General features: G+C 40.8%; 1 protein-coding gene across 6 annotated transcripts in view; it reads right to left on the bottom strand.

Moving 5' to 3' along the window:
- Nucleotides 1-20,937, bottom strand: part of DIP2C (disco interacting protein 2 homolog C) — a 307,254-nt gene that overhangs the window by 284,522 nt on the left and 1,795 nt on the right. The gene's annotated exons all lie outside the window — the stretch shown is intronic.

The raw sequence follows: 20,937 nt of genomic DNA on the forward strand, positions 1-20,937 counted from the left end.
TTCTTACACATTAACATAAGCTCATAATGGAGCATTTTCTTAAATCAGTCACAGTCAAGGGACAGAAGAAATGGTATGCAGCAATACCAATACCCTCCTTCACAAATTTCATGACATAACTGGACTTCCAATGTCATCTTTCCCTTCCCTTTTTGGTCTTACTGAAAATACAGCAAAAATAAAAATATTAGCCTGATTAGTTTCAGGTATTACAAATTCTCCTTGACACCAGAAGCTGGAGTACAGTTACTCTGAAGCACAGTGAGAGTCAAACTCACTTCTTTTAAGATGGTACATTCACTAAGCTTGAGGAATGCATCAGTGTAATGAGACAAGAAATATTTTAAATATCCACAAATGTTAATATTATTACTTCTCAGATTAAAAGACTTTAACAAAAAATCTCTTAAATAGGGAATTACTGTACCTTTTTATGACAGTCATTACTGTCATTTACTGATAACTCTGGTTATTATTTTGTTTTAAACGGCTGTAAATAAAATTTTATACCTTCTTGACAGCAAAGAAAAAAAATTACATTGTTAGTCACATATCTGAGTCAATTCCTTCCCCCTGAGCATAACTTTATCCTCTGAGAAGTATACAAGAACATGGCCTGAAGGGACTTATTTCATGTATTTTCAGAGACGTGACAAGGGAAGAAACAGGAAATAAAAATCAAAAAAGAAGAGACAGCCCTTTTTAATCAGTGTTTTTCCATACCCTAATCAGGCACCCCATATTCCCATGACTTTGGAAATACACTCAATACAAGCTTAAAATTCTAAAAAAGGACCCACTGAAGTCACAAACAGCTTCATCCAACTTGCTTTGGGTTCTACAATCTACATCCTTTAAAATTTACAAGATTTAATTCAAATAGGTCATCTGCATACGTTCTAAGAAAGACATCCTGGGTCAAAACTGAAAAATTTTAATACCATGATGCAATCCAAAGCAATAGTTCAGAAACTGCTTGGTAGAGCCAGTGATGACATCAGCTCATGGGAAAAAAAATGGAAAAAAAATTGACCAAAATACAGGATGTCAAAACTAAGAAAAAGTATTTATTAGCATCTCTGATTAAAACCAGATGCTTTCAATTCAGAAACTATTTTTCTGTCAGTTCTATTTTCTTCTTCCTGCTTCTCACTAATGACCTCTCCCCATAAGGAAGCCAAGCAGTCACCTTCATGCCAGGTCACCAACTGCAGGCTCATAAACTCTGCACTGGCACCACACAGCACTCAGCAGAGGCTGCAGCAACCCTTGGTGTGATGCTCCCTCTTCTTATTTCAAAAAAAGTGTGACTGTCAGCACCTGAAACCTCCACGTCTCAACGCAAGGTTATTTTACTGTGTCTTAGCCATCTGTTAAATAGGTAATTTCCAGGAAATGTGAGTGCTCTATTTAAATTACCCCTTGGGAAAAAAGCAAGGCAAATGGGGCTGCTGCAGGACAGAATTCAGGCTGCCTTGCATTCTTTGACTTGCAAGGAGCATTCATTTCCCTGCAAGGGGTTTCAGTTTTGAGGCTGTTGTCTGCTCAAAACCAAAGGTTTTCCTTGGTGGCTGAGACACCCAAGAAATACAGCTGGGCCAGGGCAGAGCAGAGCAGAGCCCCACGTTTCTGTGGCAGCTGGTGCCCTCAGTGACACAGCACTGCCCAGAGAATGCCAGGCTCAGGGAGCAGCACAGCCCTGACAGCTCACACAGGCACTTGGGGAATGCCACAGGAGCCAGGCTGGGCCACCCGACCTGAGAGCCACCCCTGGCCTTGGGGGTTTTCAACGAGGGCTGACAAATGAGGGCTTAGGGTTTCAGGTGTTACTGTTACAGCACACTAATTCCGTGTAGGAAAGGCTTGATTGAACTCTTATTGATTGATTGAACTCGATTGATTGATTGAACTCGACTGACTGAACTCTTATTTCATATATCGAATCTTAGCTATGAGAAATTGTGGAGAAAGTGGTCTAAAGAATTGCTTAGGTGTATATCGCACACATAATGCCAGCCTGAGCTCTGCAACAGAAATGAAATGCTGTTTGTGTAAACTGATCCCTGATTTTCAGATACTAAATTTTCATAGCTGGCTGATGTGGACATCGCATTGGCTGCCTCCAAAGTCTGAACTGTCCCTCACCATGCTCTTCAATATGCTCAAAACTCCAGTGAGTTTGGCTTGGTTTTTTTTTAACAGAAAAAAATCTAAAAGCTACAAACACTAGATGTTCTGAGCCATGAAAAAAACATGTGATAAAATACTACAATTAACCTTGAAAATCAACATTTTCTTCTGATATTATATACCCAACATGAAAAATAAACCCCAAAATTATTTTTACACCAGAGACAGGCTTTAAAATCCCCAAGGAACAGAGTGGGAAAGTCAAAAAAGTATCCTGGAACACCAACCCAAGCATTTCCAATCCTGTTGCATCTTTTTTTGGTAAAGTTTAATTGCAGAGACATGCTGTCATTCTTGCTGGGATCCAGCTGCCACTGTTTCCCTCTGACTGCAGCCACGAAAGCCACAGCAAACGTGGCAGGGGTGAATGAATGTGTGCTAGCAGGTCCTTCCATGCCCAGTGCAGCACATTAATCAGATATTAACACATGTACAGCACTGAGCACTGGCACACTTGGGTACCACACACATCCCCAGCTGTCTCAGCTCCACCCACAGGCACGGGCACAGTGCAGAGGACAGGGCAATGCCACCTGAGGGAATGCCACTCAACAACACAGCCTGTCTGAAGGCAAACAAAGCCTTGGTGCTGAAGAACAGAGGCTTGCTGCTTCACTGATGAAATGTTCCAATATTGTATTTTTCCCGTTGTCCACTGGACACTATTATTGTTTTTCCTTCATTGCCTGTGCCAGATTTTAAAAAAGGGCAGGAGGGAATAAGAAGAAACATGTGTTTCCAAGACTGCAGTTCCTGCCTATTAAAAGAACATTTTAAAAAAGTAATAGCTACATCCAGAATACTATTTATCCAGCTTTAAAAGTGGAAGCATTTAGTCCAGTAGAAGAAAAAAATTTAAAGCACCATCAAGCTTATTCCTTCTTTAGGACTCCTCTTCAGTGTTCAATACTACAGCGTTGTAATCAAGTGTTGTCTAGATGATTTTAAGAAATGAAGAAATTTATTCCACATGTGAAAGTCTTTGAGGCTAAAGAACTCTATAACATGTCAATACTGCAAAGATTGTGGAGATTAAAAATAGCAGCAGAAGGAGGTTTCGTGTTCACTTCACTTCACTTCTATTGGAACAAAAAATGCTGAACACAGTGTGGTCTCCTGAAATGGCTGTGATGTCTCCTATAGTCTTTCTCATAGTGAATCACATCACTAGTTGAACTCTTTTAGGATTATCTAGGCATCCTTTCATTTTACATGCCCTTTTGGATGTTTTCTTCTTCTAGTTCTAGTTCTGTAGTCCATCCCTGGACAGCAGAGTCCTTAACTATGCAAGCCCCCAGTATATGCCCACTTATAATCACATGTTTCAGCTCTAATTGCTTTCAATATAACTTAAGCCCATAATAAAAAAACTGTGTCCCATGCAGCCATGTTTGTGCCTGCACATTTCCATAAGCAAATGGAATAATCCACAGTTGCACAGCTTTGTAACACTATTCCAGTAAGAATTTCTTCTACATAAATGTCACACTGCAATTTCCAGTCCAGTCAGTTTTTCACAGGACAATCCACAATAAAATGCCCCACAGCTTTTTATGCTAGATTGTAAAGAAAGATGTAACACTTGTTCTTGGCTTTAAGTGGTAGCAGGGTGCTCCCAGAGTAGCAATTCCATTTCTCAAAGTATAATGATGTCCAGCCTCAATATAATATGTTGTATCAACCTGAGGTTTGTCAATAATACATAACTTCATGTCTGAATCTAATACTTTTTTTAAGAACTCATATACAGTATTAGTTCCCCAAACATAAGAGATTTCTCAGGTTCCCTGCGTTCAGGATGACCCCGAGAGTCTCTTTTTCCAGCTCAATGGTCAAAGAAAGAGTCGGAATTCTTCAGCTCTGGTTCACAAAGTTGTTTATTGTCAACTATCTAAAATATTCTTTTTTCAGACCCGCAGAGGTCTGCTCAGCAGGTCTGTCAAGGGCACACTGCCCGCCCCTGGGCTGGTGTCTACATTTTATACTATGAATTACATGTACTTTATTTATCATTATTTTTCAATACCTATTACCTATGTCAGACTGTCTACTTCTATTCTAAACCAATCCAAATGTGCCAACATCACCAAGGAGATGGAGGCTAGGAAGAAGAAAGAAAAAGAATAGGACAATGTCCAAATCCCTCCATCTTGCCTCCTAGAGCCCTATAGTAAAATCCCCAAAACTCCACTTTTCACCCAGTGATTAATTCATTATTACTTAAACTTCTGTGACTTGTGATTCTTCGTACAAGGTTGGTAATTTGCTCCATGGGTTAAGATTGAAATCCCAAGTGTCTTTGGCTTCTTGCCAGGACTCTCCAGCCCCTGCCAGGGGCTCGTGTCACCCAGGGCACCCAGAGGAGTGTCCTTGGTTCCGACAGAGATTGTTCTGAACCTAAAAATGAACCACCACTGGAGAACTACCATCTGGAAATAAAGTACAGCTTTTCCTGCAGCACAGGAAGGAATGGCACCTAAGAACTGTAGCTCATCCACGACACATTAGACACAAGGTAGGAAATACAAGGAGAGCTTTATCATGTCTGTGTGACCAGCAGACATTTGAATTTCTTATGACCTGAAAGAAAAGCTCAAACAAAATAGCTATCAACTCATGTGTCCTTAAGATATCACACAAAAAAAAAAAAAAAAAAAAAAGGATGTGGGTGATAATCACTGCTCTATGTCTTGAGCTCCTGGTATATTTTACTCATATTCTGGAGTGCTTATTGATATGTTAACCGGAGACTTAATTTTAAGGGCATGTATTCATCTAGAGATGTTTCAGGAGAACTGGGCGTGGGCATCAGCAAACCCAGCTGCTATTGACATGAACCCACTGCAGCTTTGCTGCCTGCCCTGCTGAGGCTCTGAGAAGAGCACAGCACTGCTCCTGCCACTGATGGGAGGCCTGAGCAAGCACCTCCAGCCACCAGCCCAAGGACAGAGGAAGGACTCTGGCTCAGAAGTAGCATCCACCCCTGCCTCAAGCTGCTGGGCAAGCGTGAGAGCCAGCTTTGGATTTCAAAGCTCTTTTGCTTCCAACCCAAAACCTTCTGTATGTCTGTGTCCCTGTCTGCCAAATTGATCTTCCCTCTCTCATTTTCCCAACCAATTATATGGGTCTGAATTTGCTCCAGTTCTCAATCTGGTTCAGTGAGAGCCAGAACCCTACAGATAGCCAGACACTGCAAATGGAAAGGCACAACATGTTAAAGTAAACCTCAAGATACATACAATAGAATTTTACTTTATTGACTGCATATTTTGAGGTACCAAAGGTCATAATGGTCAATTGTTCCAAGGCAAAAAGACATTGTTGCAAATTCAGCAAAGGCAGCACGTAATTCCTTTAAGGTGACTGAACAGACACATACACATCACAAAACTAACTGTAAAAGAGATGTCTTCTAAGTCTGTTTAACAACAAAAGCATTGGTGACTCCTTTGAAAGGGTGTGAGTCAGTATAAAAGCCAAAACACTACTGAGAAGCAACAAATATAATGGGATTAAAATTATCTTCTTGCACCAGACAGCTGAGACTGAGCATCAAGAAACCCCACATACCCTGGTGTGATTTAGAAGGCCTCCTAGTGACAGTGATCTGTCCCTTGTCCTTCTTGACCTCAGCTGCTATTTAAGGAATTGGGAGCATGGTGGGGAAGGGGCTTGCACTTCTGAGCCACAAAGCTGTGGAAAAATCCGTGACTCAGAACGGGCAACTTGCGCATGCCTATCCCTAAGGGAGCTGCTGCCTCCCATAACATTCCCTTAAGTGGGAAGATTTGTTCATTTGAAGAGTCAGTGTGTGAGGTTTTTCCTTCCCCTCCTTCTATGAATGTATATTCCTTTATATCTTTAAATATGCCTACATTCACGCACACACTGCTTGCAAAAATAATGACGTCTGTGCACGGATTTTTACATTTCAAAAGCTACTTCCTTAAATATCACTGAAAATAAATCATTGCCTAAAGAGATGTTTCCACATCTAAATTCTTAAGTTCCTTAATGTGTCAAATTTAGCCTTTAATAGCATACATAGACCTTGTCCATTTTTATGTCTAAATTTTAGTTATTCTGTCAGTGAAGGACTAACTTCTCACTCTCCTCACCCCGTAGCAGTGGGTAGAAACAAATGTGTACTTGACTTTGCAAACCATTCCTTTTACTACACAATCAAAAGTTTCTGTTATCCAGATCTTATGAAACACAGTAACAGAGAACTAAACCACCATATATGCTGGATATCACAAATGGACCAAGCTCTTTGAATGAACTACATTTTCATGCAGTTAAATGAAGCAAAACTAACTCATTGAGAAAACCGTGAGGCTTCAGACCAAGTTCAGTAGATTCCAAGTACACCAGGAAAACACCATGATGAATGGTAAAAGGAAGATGAAAATAAAAAACTAGTCATAAATGTATCTCAGTCCTGAACAGAATCTTTAATCTCATGTGTTGAACACAGCAATACACTCTCAAATTCCTAAAACAGAAACAATTTATGCCTTTAACATACATTGTCAAAAGACAGAGACACCGATCACTTGGCTTCTCCCATTCTTTTGATATTTTGAAAATCCTGTAAGAATTAAACGTATCTTCTCACTCATCCCTCAACTGCCTCTTTTTCCCCACAAGAGAATGGCTTGAATACAGTCTTCAGGAAATTACCCTGTTGGATCCAGATTTTTCTATCCCTGAGCTGCAAACCCAGCCCTGGAAAGCAGGAGACAAATATTTTTGTCTTTGGCTGGTGATTACACTAATTGGTCTACGAACCACTTTTTTTAAGGCAATACTAGAAAAATCAGAAAGTGCAAGGCTAGAGCAATGCTTCCTTGCTTCCTCATGATTCTTGCCTTGCAGCAGAAGGTAAAGAGAAACAGCTTCAAAATGTTTTCCAGAAGATAGCTGCTTAGATCAACTTGCATTCAGGAGAAAAGGCAAGAACTGTATTCCCTTGTTTCCTAACTATCTTTGAAGCAAGGACCTGCCTTGGGATTTTAAAGTGATTGCACACGTTTGGCTGCACACCCTGCCCATGACGTGTCTTCTGACAAGCTACTAATTGTGTCCTTCGCCACAACTTACATTGTATGATGGAATTCTTCAGCTGACATGCACTCTCATGGAGTTATTCTCTTTTTTTTTCCAAAATCAATAAACACTGAGGAAGCACAGACAATGAGACACAGGTATGGTCAGTTCTGGTCTTCACCTAATGAAGATCTTAAACATATAGTGAAGCGTCATATAAACAAAAAATGCTTGAAGATCCCTTTCCATTTACTCAGTAATCCAAAAGAAAGACTGTTGATCCCTTGATTTAACACTGACTCTTTTTTAAGCAAGCAATGAAGATGACAATATTTTTTTTTCCCCATGCAGGAGACAAATATGCTTGTTCCATGTGTAACAATTTGGTTTAAGTTGAACTGGCAGTATCAATGAGACTGAAGCACATGCCTAAAATGCCTTGCTGAACTGGGACCATACTCTACATAACTTTCTCTCACAAAAGCTATGTCCAGCTGCTCACTGAACAGTTAGGAGATGATGTGGGTATGGGAGTTCTTCCATATTTGAAAGCTGTGTTCATACCTCAAAAAATACAACCCAGTTTCACTTTTTATAGAGAGGAAAAGAAAGCCTGGTGGCTGAGAAAGTATTAATAGTGTGAGGCCAAATATTCATCTGAGGACCACAGCCACCAAATGACTTTCATGAGAAGGCTCAATTGGGTTATTCTACAATGCCAAAGTATTGGTGACTGATTTCTAGTCCTGCCAGGGGACTCATTATTGCATTACTGACGTGAAACTTTGAAAAAATATGCATTATTTAATTGCATGATTACAGCTGCAAACTACTCTCAAAACAGATTTCAATAAAAGTAATAAAAGATCTCATCAACATTCAAGGTATTTTCATATCTAAAATCGGTGTTAATAAGTAATTGAACAAAATTATTTTCAGAGCCATTCAGTTCTGCTCATTTCCCTGCTCCTAACGGAACCTAGGGAAATACTTTTCCACAGATATAAACAAGCATATACTTCCATCATACAGAAAAAAAAAAGAATTGTTTAATTGACAGTCATATACCTGAGTGATGATCATAATGACAGTACTAAAATCATCACAAGCACCCTTACCCATGCTTGGATTCTAGTTCATTTGCATAAAATGTAAATTTCCTGCCATTATCAAGTTTTGCATACAAAAACCAGTAACACGATTTCAAGGGAAACAATTTCAGAACCAAATACCTGTTTAATGCAATGTGCTTCACCTCTCATGTGGCATAGTTTTGCTGACTATCACTAAAGTGCAGAAGTCATAATTACATCCAAAATTTTAAAACACTGTTATAGCAGATCTCAGGTATGAACCCACTGCAGGAGAGGCCAAGTGTGCCATTCCAAGAACCCCACAGTGTGAGATCCACGAGAAATGTGCTGGGAAGCACAAAAGTACTTAGCAGTGAAAGGGTGGAAATTTAGGGCGGTATCACAGAATGGCTGAGGATGGAAGGAGCCTCTAGAGGTCACCTTGTCCAACTCTCCCTCTCCAGCAGGGCCCCTGGAGCAGGTCACCCAGAACCAGGTCCAGACAGCTTCTGAGCATCTCAAAGGACAGGGAGTCCACAGCCACACTGTGCAAGGGTAATAAAGCCTCACAGCAACAAAATGTTTCCCTTATGTTCAGTGTAGTTATATAAATTATTTTATTCAGCAGAAAAACTGGATTAAGATGTTTCTACACATGCACCCCTTCCCAATGCATCCATCTTTTCCTGCATGCCTACTGTTCAGAGCCCTGTTCTCAGCAGGATGCAGTTATTTCTGAAGTTGCACTTTACAGCAGACTGTTGAATTGATTCAACTTGAAGTGCTACAAAAAAACTTACTCAGAGGAAGGAGAAAAAACCAAACTCTATGAGATTTTCTTCCTTTTCTTATTTCTTTTGGTTTTGATTTTTTTATTTGGTTGGTTTGTTTGTTGGTTTTGTTTGTAAACCCAACCATCGGCGGAATCATAACCCACCTGCAAACAGCAGCAAGGCAGCAGTGACAGTGAAAAGGACTTAAAATCCAGCTTCACACACATGGTGTACAACCCCCAGCCCTGCTGTTCCAAGCCTGGCTCCCCAGAAAGCTGTATTTTGTGGGTACTCATGTTAACACCAGAGGCTAAACTGGGCACAGCACTTGCACTGCGCAGCGGTGCAGGACACAGCAATCACACAATCCAGCTCTTCTCCTCAATATAGGCCTGGTGCTGGAAAATAGGAGCAAGTAACATGACTCTGTCCCAGCTGGCACTGAACCCTCCACAGCTAGGAAGTTCACAGAAGCCAAGGAGAAGGCTCTTTTATTTTCTTCTTCTTCTTTTCCACATACAAGTGTGAAAGGAGACACGCTTCAGTATGTCAGGGATGTTTTACAGCCGTGCTGCACATTGTGCTAAATGACAGTGCTGGGGAGGGGCAGGGTGGGAGCAGGAATCTTTATATAGCACTGAGAGCAGTAATTCAGCCCCTGACAGTCACATGAATACAGCCCTGCTGAACACAAACAGTGCCTTTCTCTGGTATGAGGCTATTAGGCAGATAAGGCTCCACTCTGGATTTGAAAGACTTACCCTGACAAATGATCTTGGTTTTTCTTCACCCTGCAAACGGTGGCAGAGGACTGGAGGAATCTCAGCACTTTCCACTGCTTATATAACAGGTGTACTCATAAATATGCAAAGATGATTTGAAGATGCAGTTTCTAATCCATGCTTTATGCCTGAACAATTTAAATTACTTTCATCATGTAGACAGCATTGCCAGCTCTTTGCAAGTAGTTCCTTTATAATTTTAGTCTCTATTAGCTGTATTTTTGTTTAGTGTGGGTTTCACGTGAATTGAGAGGGGAAAAAAACCCCACCCACACTGAATGGGGATATAATTAAGACAAATGCATTTTTAGATGGAAAATAGATGTCATGACTTATCACCAGATCAGATTTCAAGAAATTTAAGATGCACATTTTCCATAAATGCCTCACACGGCATGGAGAATATCCTAATCTAGCTCTAAGCAAACATGACAAAGTAGAACTAAACAACAATAACCAAACAAGCCAACATCAAGCATGACTAACAGAACACATAACTCAGCCTGTGTCTCTACAGACTGTAAGTTTCATCAGTTAACAAGTTTGTTACTCCAAGACAAATATTTGTTTTAAATAAACTAAGAATAAAAGATTTCAATTTGCAACATGCTGGCCCTGACATGCTTCAAGAACAATCTTTCACATGTGAAAAAAAGCAGAAATTGTAAAAAAAGCAGAAATTGTAAAAGGGGGCATCATATGAATTACCTGCATGATGATCCTGCACCAAGTCTACTGTTCTAGTAGTGGTGGAGAGAGAGATGACCAAGGAATGGGGGGCAGGATGGTGGAATGACCCTGACAGGCCACAGCCAGATGGCTTTAGAGAGGAGAAAGTCAGAAATTAAGCAATGGCAGGGAAACAGAGAGGTGAGAAGAAGCTAAAAACTGAAATAAAAGGCACATATGCTGGCTTTCTGTCACACAGAAACAGGTGATACCAACCATGTATTAAAGGACCAGAAATGCTACAGAGCTTTTGTGGTAGCGAGCTCCTTCCAGCAAAAGGGGAACAACTTCTCTAAATATGGACTGGTTTCCCAGTCCTGAATGAGGTCCCCATCTTTCCACTGGGAGCACATCACAGGCCCTTGTTCCATATAAGTAAATGCTCTGTCTCAAACACAAAATGTTCTCTTAGTACCACCAACGACTACACACAAAGTGGTGAAAAAGTATCTGTTTCTTTCTGCCATACACCCTAGCACAGATCCTTAAATATCACAGACTGCTTCTGACTATTCACAGGCCTAGCTTTAAGGGAAGTACACCCATTAGTGCAGGGCTGATGCCAGCAGAGCTTTTGCCATTTATTTTTAGGTGAACTGGACTTCATTCTTAGAGAAAAAATAAATACAAGAATTTATTTTGGAAAAACTTATACTCCCTCCTTATCTGAGTCCCTGAAAATGAAGCTTCAGCTTTTACATTGAAAGTACTTCCATACTGCTATTTTGGGGAGACTTCAACCGCCTTTCAACTGTAATTCCTTTTGTAATTTTATTGTAATTCCTACTGTACACTCCTAGGAGCCCAGCTCTGTGAGGTATGGCTGCTTTATTGCCCATGCTGGGCTCAGGGGTGCAAAGCAGAAAGCAGTGAAGGGGGCAACCCAGTCCAACCCATAACCAACAGCCATGCAATATTCTCAAAAGCAGCCTGGAGAAGAACAGGTGCCACAGTATCTCACAGCCATGTGGCCACTTAGATGCTTTATCCTCTCTTAACTCCAACACAACTATGTGAGCAATTTTTGAGGAAGAAGGACACATAATATGTTTCACTAAAACTTAAGTAAGACATTTAGGTAGCATGTATTGGCTACCATTTTCAAACCATCATCACTTTTTACAAGATACCCATTAGTAAAAGAAACTTTTACTCTAGGGAAATGTCAGGGGAGACTTCTTTGGGTGTCTGAGTTAGAGCAGATTTATGACAGAGTAAAAAACCTGTAAAATTGTGCTGGTTTTGCATTATGGAAGTGATGTTTTGGTAGAGGATGCTGGCAGTTTCCTCCGTGTCTGAGCACAAAGCTGACTTTAAAGAAGAGTTGGCTTCTTCTTCCCAATTTTAGCCTAATCTAGTCCTAAATACTCAATTTGCTTTGGTCTGAATAAGGCACAAAGGATCAAGCTGGCAGATGAGGCCGGGTGGTATTTCTAGTATATATACTGCACCAGAATGGTTTTTCTCATAAAGAAAGTCAAATCTGAAACTGTATTTGTTATTTATCAGAAGTAACCAATCACAATGTGTGTTTGAAGAAACATACATGTGCAATTTCACATTTTGAATGATGTACAATAGACAGAACATTGCAGGTGATATTACCTTATCAAAACACACAGAAAAGCACTTTGCAGGCCAGCAAAGCCAAACTACCACCTAGGACTGACAAATAGCATCACACTGTAAGAGGACTTCATGTTTCAGAGATTTTGTGATTTTTGCACGATCTTCAGGACAGAAAAGAGCCCAGAGTATTTCTTCAATAGTACAGAGTTGGTGCACGAACCAGCTGGGATTCCTCTCAGGAGAGAGAAACTGGCACTCATGAGAAAGGGTCCAGGCTTCCTATACTTGTTTGAAAAGTATCCTATAGAGAGAAAACTCTTATGGACTAGGTTACCACAAGTTACCAAATGTCTCTGAATGGTCCAGCAGTCCAAGATGAAATTTAACATTGCTGTGGCTATTTCTGGCTGAATGCATCCCACACACAGCTTCCTCACTTCTCACAATCACCTCTCCTGGTCCCACAGCATCTTTGGTAGAACAAAAAACAGACAGGAGGCTGACTTTCAAAGCCAAGGAAGAAACATCAGAGTTGCCAGGGCCCCTCATCTTCCTTCAGAATTACCACCAGCAGACAATACCAGCCACAGCACTATTGTGCTCAGGAAGAAAAACAGGGTCTGGGTTAAGCAACAACAAACATCCTCTCCCACTGCAAACAAAGGAATATGTCCTCTGTTCTACCTTGCTCCAGAAGTGACTGCTGGAGGTCAGAGACACCAGCTTTGTGAAACTCCCAATAAACAAAACAGTTTTCACAGACGTTCAGATGGCAGCACAAAGGCACAGAGTGACTTCTGCTGCTCCTACACCATCACCCATCACTGCAATGAAGGGCAAATACAAGTTACCACAGTCAGCCACTGAGGCAGAAGCCAAGACATCACAGCAAAAAACCACCTTAGCCATAGGGTGCAGGAAGGATTAATCTTCAGAGGAAGTGAGGTCCTTATTTTTTATCCAAATTATTACAATGGACAATATCTTTATGTAAAAACCAATGATTAAGCAAAGTACAATAAACTTTAAGGAAGCTTTTAAAAATGTTATTTTTCTGCTATTTCTTGTTTATATAGAAGTCCCCTGAGCTACAGGCAAACATATGAGTAGCCACTATTTAAGCAAGAATTATCAGAGCGGCTGCCTTTGATACCCTCTCAAACTGTAATGTATGCACATCCTTACAGTGTTCAATATTGACTTAAAACAAATTACTACTGCAAGTAAATGTCAAGTCACCTCTAGTAAAATACTGAAAACATACTAAACCTGAAATTCTACGATGTTGCAGTGCCTTTTGGAGTTACCAGGAAAATACATATCACAATATTCGACTGGACACTTTAAAAATGCCACTACCAAAGTACCTAAACCAGTGTATTTCTGGTCAAGGGTGGCTTCAGTGGTTTACATACCTATGTACACACACAGACTTCTTACATTTATCATGTCTTAGAAGGAAGCTATCCATCAGTTCTACTTGTGGGTAGATTTTCTTAGAAAACTGTTGAGTCTTCTCTTCTATGCAAGTGTTTCAGTGTTTATCTAGCATTATTAATATTTTCTGTCTTACCTTCAACCTCCATTTGTCTAATTTCCATTCCTAGGAGTTCAATCTTCTCATGTTGTGGACTGCTAATGCTTTACAGCATGGGAAAGTATTCCTCCATCCCAAACACAAGACTTCTCCAATAATCAAAATAAACTGCAATCTTTCTCCTGGTAAACAATGTTTATTAAGACTGCTTTAATCCCCAATGTCCATGCCTCTACTCTTGGTCACTCTTCCAGATCTCTTCTGAACTGCTTGTTAATTCTCCCAAGCCTGTGGTATGGATACACAAATGCCTGAAGTCAGCATTTGTAAGAGACACAGATATAACCTTGTGACTGGAATGTGCCAAACTTCAACAGCATAAAATTCATAAACATAAAATTCAAGACTTTTTTCATTATCATTAAAAAAAATTAAATTTAACTGCTGATGGTCCCATTGTTGTTGCTCAACATAACAAATCAACCTTTTCTATTACAACATGAAGCCAATTTGAAGTAGACCAAATTAAAAGTCTAACTGCCTGTTAGTTTCCCTCTCAGAAATAAACATCACTCCACAGTCCAACAGTACTTTGTCCTAAAAAAAAACCCCTCACTTCACAACACTCAGAAAACTTAACAGCATCTACTAAAGAAAGTATTCATTATTTTTTCAGACTAAAAAATATGGCAAATGAAACTGAGCTCTTCCAGCAAATTCAGCAAAGGAGTTTTCCATTATCATCATTTGGGAAAAAACAGGGATATTTCTACATTTTGCTGTTTCACTAGGTAACTGTTGTTTGTTCATCCTCAGACATCTGCCAAAGAAGTCTAGCATTTCAATTTTTACTTCAAGATTCTTCACCAAATTTGAACTGCTTGCATCCCACCATAATTTTATTTGTTCACACATTCATCAAAAATACTTGATTATTTAAATATTTCTCTCAATAAGGATAAGAGGCATGGCACAAAAAATTCTAAATTTTGCTCATTCTCCTTGTAATTATACCGATGAAAAACATGAGTTAATATGGCTAAGGATATCCCCTCAAAAGAAAAAAAGGTGAAGATTTATTATTTGCTATTACCAGAAAGAAATTTTCTGTGCAATTTCAGAACTGTTCTGTAATGTGATATGAGAAGTCCAAAGAGCAGTTTGGTCTATTTTCTCACTAAGTGGCAGCAATAGATGCAACACCCCTGCAGCCATCCTGCTAGTACCACGGAACTCTTCCTGGAGGATCCACACAGATGGAACAGTCCAGGGCTGCCTTCTCTGAGGAGGCTGTTGCTAGGGTCTCTCTATTTTGCCAGGCTGTTTATGGACACATGGACATCCACACAGTAGGAAAAAGAGTGTCAGAACACTCCGTTTGGGTCTCTACGCCAACCAAAAGTCTCTGAACTTTTGCTGGTCTAGGCAAACTTTCAACCACCAGCCTACCAGTGAAAAAACAGGCCCCATTACTTATACTTCTGTATTTGTCACAGAGTTCATTAAGAAACATTTTCCTGGCTTCTCAGCAGCTCTTACCAGACCAGACTTACAAGATCTTTGGGTTTTTTTGATATTTTAATCTTAAATACAGATCAAGCCAAGATTTGAATGAAGAAACTGCAGATGTCACAGTTTGGAGATCTGGACTCTGGGTCCAGAGAGACACAGGACCAAAGTTCTAACATCCATTTCTACTTACATACATAGACAGCACTTGAAGAATCCCTCTGTGCCCTCCACTGCCACCATTCTGCAAAGCCAGCCATACACATAACAGCAAGCATCCTAAATAATAGCATATGTATGGTTCAGTCTTTGGAAAGCAAGCAGCCCCTTGAAAAGTCAAGGAAACACTCTCTCTTCCAAGTTATCATACTTATGAGAGTCCTTTCTCTAGTTAGCCAACCACTTAAACAATAGTCTTAAAAAGAGATCACTGAAATATCATATACTTTTCAACATTAACTTCTGCTGTAAAATAATGTGGCAATTACCCACACCCTGGCTCTGATGCTGCTCTAAACCCTGAAGGTTGTGGGTCCAATTGACTGTGCCTACCAGCCTGCCAGGAACCAGCAAATGACAATGCTCTCCAAAAAGGGTCTGCAAGAAGCACTCTGGCACATCTCCCTCCATCCCCTGAGAGCCATGCACAGTGTCCTGGTAGCATTCCACGTGGCTTTTAGGCAGAAGCTTCCTCTTCTGTGGCAAGAGGATCCACTAAAGCCACAGTCTTCCCAGCATCTCTCTCAAGCTGTATTGCTTTAAGTATTTCTACTCCTACATTTTCTGTTTTATTGCAGAATATGATGGTGTCCCCAATATGTTTTAAACTGTTTTGAAGTTACACTTCATCCTAGTGATAAATAATACTGGCTAGCAATTAGAAGCCCTAGCTAAAATTACCAAGGGAAAAAAAAAATTTCTTTACACAGGTCTAAAACGAGCAATTCCCCAATGTGCTGCACCAAGTGGAGTTAAATAAAACCAGTTCCCATCTTTCAGTGTATGTTTACCCTAGTAATAGTAGGCAAGAGCAGAATTCTGCAGAGAGCAATCATGTTTTGGAAATGCCCCCACACCACCACAGTCAAGGAGGGAACCAGGAGCTGTGATTAACAATCAGAAAAGGCTCTTCACAAGCCAGGAAAAGTCTGCTGCACCCAGACCCCACACTGGGGCTACTGACAGCAAGGAGGTTCTCAAGAAAAGGGGGGGAAAAAGGAGGCGGGGGCGGAAAAAAGGCAGAATGGGATCATCATGAGTTTGGCAAAAATGAAGCTCACCCACTGGGGAAGATAGGGGAATATACATGCATAATTTTACATGGATTAAGAGTTTGTGTCAAATCTGTGATGCACTGTGGTGAATTCTTATACTGCAGTGACTCATCTTGTCTGACAGTTGCTGGGGAATTAAAGCAGTTATTTTTAAAAAATTATATGTCCTGCTTGACGCGTTATACAAATAGCCTCTTAAAAAATTAAAACGCAGTCAATGCATTTTTAAGTATAGGAGAGCTATGGTACATTTAGGATTCTGTGTACCATACCATAAACAGGCTAGGAACACCAAAAGAAATCTGCTGGTATCCCTTCAGAGAAACAGTGATCTTTTTGCCATTCCTGATCTTTTTGCCATTCCCAATCCAAATCCCGCATCAAAAATTAGTTTATTATCTCTGTTTTTCGACAGCATGCAAACACCTCTCCCCAAGAAAATTAACCAGAAAGGAAAGAGGTGTGCTAAACCCGAATTCCTCCGATACCAAAGGATACTTGGTTTGCTGGAATCAGGATGATTGCATTCCCCCTCTGATGGACTGCCAAAGGCAGGTCAGCCCCTCGCAGGGAAAGGCAGCAGTTGAGTCACAGCCACAGGTGCACACAGGTTTGGCAAGGGGAGGCAGCGCTGGCTCCTGCTCCACGCAGACATACCCTGAAGCTGCAAAGGGCACTGTGTTCTCCTCAGGAATACACTGCTTATTCCCTGCTTTGCCTATAAAACTGACACCCCCTCGGCAACTTTCACACATCTTTGGGAAAAGTGTTTGGAGTATGTCAGTTGTGTAACACGGTAAAGATCATCTGAATGATCCATTAAGTGTAACCCCTGGGCATCAGTGCTGCTCCACGTCAGCTGGCAATAAAGGTATATTTACAGCATGCCTTCAGGACAGCTGTTCTGGGAACATCCTGCACATTTGCATAGTCTGTTTTACAAGGCATTACCATGTACTTCTTCCGAAGGAGTGGCGGGGAATTCTTTCGACACCCATTAAAAGCCCTTAAGTCCAAATAGCACAGTGCAAAAGGCCACTAAAAATATTCTAAATTAAAAAAAAAAAATTCTTCAAATTTCAATGTCTTAAAATACTCATGAATGAATTGAACCTGTTCTTAAAATAATCTAGTTATTGTCCCTCTCCAGCTTGAGCACCCTCAGAGAAACAAAATAGCTGATGAGAGGAGCTTCATCAAACAAAGTAAGGCTTCTGTTGACATTGCTGTTGATTTCAGCATAATTTCCATGATATCCAGTATGTTTTCTTAAAGCCCTAGTCTTCCATGTAACTTATATGAAAATTCCAGCTTTACGTATTTTGAGTAAATTAGTCCTCTCTCCACCAGAAAGAAATAACTGAAAACATGAGCCAATTGCATCCTAACAGCTCAAAAAAACAACCAGAAGCAAACATGAGTGTTGAATTTCTTAGTTAATTTCTCACCTAAACTCAGACACTGTCATTGCACAGGTGATGCTCACTTTCTAAGCAGAGCATTATCTCTCAAGGAGTGAATTAAAAGGATGACTCTGCATCCCAAATCACAGAGGTGTGCTAGTTATTGAAATTTTCACACTTTAAAACCTCTCTGCGAGTGAAGTCAGCTGGCAAATGTTAAGGAGAAATAATAACAAGAGAAGCTAACTACACATCTCTGGTCTCAACACAGCAACTACAGGCAGACAACAAAAGACACAACTTATACCTAATAAAATAATAAACTTGGCCAGAAAGTGACTCAATCAACCCAAGCAATATTACCAAATATAATTGAGCCAGTCAATACAGTGAAAGCAGAGGACCAAATTAATTAGGTGACTGCAAGTCCAGTGCCTTTGGGAATAAGTAATCACTTATTAAAGATCTGCTGAGATTTTTTTTTTTGAAAGTGCTCCTTGGAGAAAAGTTGAGACTTTCAAAAAAAGAAACCTGCTATGCCTCACTCATCTAAAATGGAAGAGCACTAGAAGTATAGTATGGAATATAGGGAGAATAGTTTCTAAACAGGATGGCTTTCAAATTTTCCATGTGGTGTCTGTGGTTCTTTAAGTGTTTCTGCTATGTTATCTGACACTTGGATAAAATACTGGAAGACATATAGAGCATCTTTGCCCAATTAATTTTGGTTCACAAAATAATTGGAAGGGCAATTTAACCTTGCATACCCTGCAATTAAGGGCAAAATGAGAAAAGGGGGAGGGGTCATTTTTTAAATTCTTAAGTATTTTTAAGAATGAAGGGGTTGTAGAATGACTTTTTTTCTTTTTTTAATAAGACAGCACATTTCAGGACTCCTGGTTTTATTTAATCAGTTCTTCAGTTAACAACCCCCAAGCTATTCTAAAAAACAGGATGATTCATCTATTTCCACCCAGTACAATTTTATACATCGTTAGAAAACTAAAACCTCGTAAAATCCTAAGCAGCCCCGAAGTACAGCTACTGCAGAGTGACATGTTGATTGCATCAGCCTAGAAGGGCTACTTCTGAGTAATGCAAGCCTTAGCAGCTCAGGGAAACTACCAGAGTGTCAGAGAACGTGTACACAACATACCAGCATGTTCACCCAAACACAGCCTAACAAATGACTCCAGAACACCTGGAATCAAAGATGATTCCAAAACTTCCAACATTTAATAAATTTAAAGTGCTGTTGAGCCAATGTGTCCTGAGAAACACAGAAGCAATATCCCCTTCCCAAAATGCAGTGAAAACAGCAACAAGGAGTGTGCTGTTGATGCTTGAGGCTGAATGTGACACTACATGCCACCACACCACGGTGACCATCACTCTGGACACTCCTCAGAGTGCCAGGCTCCTCCTGTGGGGCAGGCAGACACAGAGGAACCTGCTAAGCACCTCTGAGTCCGGCTGATCTCCACCTGCCAAGTCATCCTAACAAAATCTAAAATGGTTATTCTCATTTGCATCCATAGTACCTTTTAAATAGCTACGTTTAAACCAGAAAAAAGCCCATTCAGACCACAGCAAAGGGGAGGGGGAAGGCATGTGGCTTGCCCACAGTAACCAACAGGTTAGGCTTGTCACAGAGACAAACTTGCCAGAGCACCATTAAATGCCTTCTGACCTTCCTTCTCCCTTCCAACAAACCAGCAGCACACAACTGCTAAAAAAAAAAATAAATTAAAAAAAGCACTTTGCTCTATGGTCTACAAAGCACGTGCCACGTGCCCTGCAGACACTTCCTGAGGCTCTCCTGCCCCATCTCTGCTGCCAGTGAGGCTGTGCCAGATGAACAAGGAACGTGCCACGGCCAAAGTGAAACGTGTGAGGAGGACTACGAGTGAAGATGTGATGGCAACACCTGCACGGTGCCCGCTGTGCTAGTGGCACAGTAACCAGGTCTGGGCACAGGGACACAGCTATTTTATGCTCAGTTTCAAGATGCACTGTGTGGGTAGGACCCACGCTATCACACTTCCTAGAGCTAGGAAGGAGACAGCTTTAGCTCACAGCTGAGGAATAACCATGCAATAATCCTGCTGGTGCTCCTCTCTTTCCCACAAAGCAGCAGCTCTCCTCCAGAAACTGCTCCTAAAGCTGCACTGGCCATAGCAGGTTTTGGCACAGAGAACCACATGGATTGGATGCAGGCAGCAGCTCCGGGACCCACAGCACCCAGAAATAAAAAATCACACTCAAACAATACAACAGATACAATGTTTCAGAAATGCAGCACTTGAAAAAACATCTTCCTAGCAAGTCTGACTGGGGAAAGCACTTTAAAAAGGGACATAAATTATAGCAGTCAGTCTGCTCCCAATATTATCAATGAGACCCAAGCACATTAAAGCATGAAGTTGCCTATTGCCTCCAGAAGTCTCCTGCTTCACAAAGGCAGCAGAGACACCCTAACACATCATGAGCAGAACACATGTTAAAACCTCAACCATGTGAACTTTTATCCACTTGCATAAGTGTATCTCAGTGAATGAAGGCAGTGGACTGGCTCATGACAGCCAAGCAAAGCACAAGCAGAAGGTACTGCACATTCAGGGTGTAAAGAAACACAGAGTTGCCTTGAAAACCATTTAACTCAGGAGTAGCATGGCCAGAGTATGACTTCTACAGCACAATAAAAACTGCACAAATTACTGATCCCACTCTCTGTAGGGACTAATTCTGGGAACAGGCCAGGAGTTGCAATATGCCTAAAGGTAGGAGCTTTAAGTAGTAAATTATTTCATTTTCTCAGGCACTGAACACTGTCGTGTACTTGACTAAGAACACACCAAGAGCAGCCTGGGGGAAGATACTGAAAATGTGATATTGCCTGTTCTTTACCTGCCTCCCAATTCCAGCTGATCCTCATTTAGGCTGCCACAGCCAGAACACATGAGCCATCCTGTCTGCTGGGTGTAACGCCAGTGGCACATAAAGAAAGATACTGTCAGTGGCCTAAACTCATTCCAGATCTAGCTGCAGG

Source organism: Passer domesticus, chromosome 1, assembly GCF_036417665.1.
Source record: "Passer domesticus isolate bPasDom1 chromosome 1, bPasDom1.hap1, whole genome shotgun sequence".
Taxonomy (NCBI): domain Eukaryota; kingdom Metazoa; phylum Chordata; class Aves; order Passeriformes; family Passeridae; genus Passer; species Passer domesticus.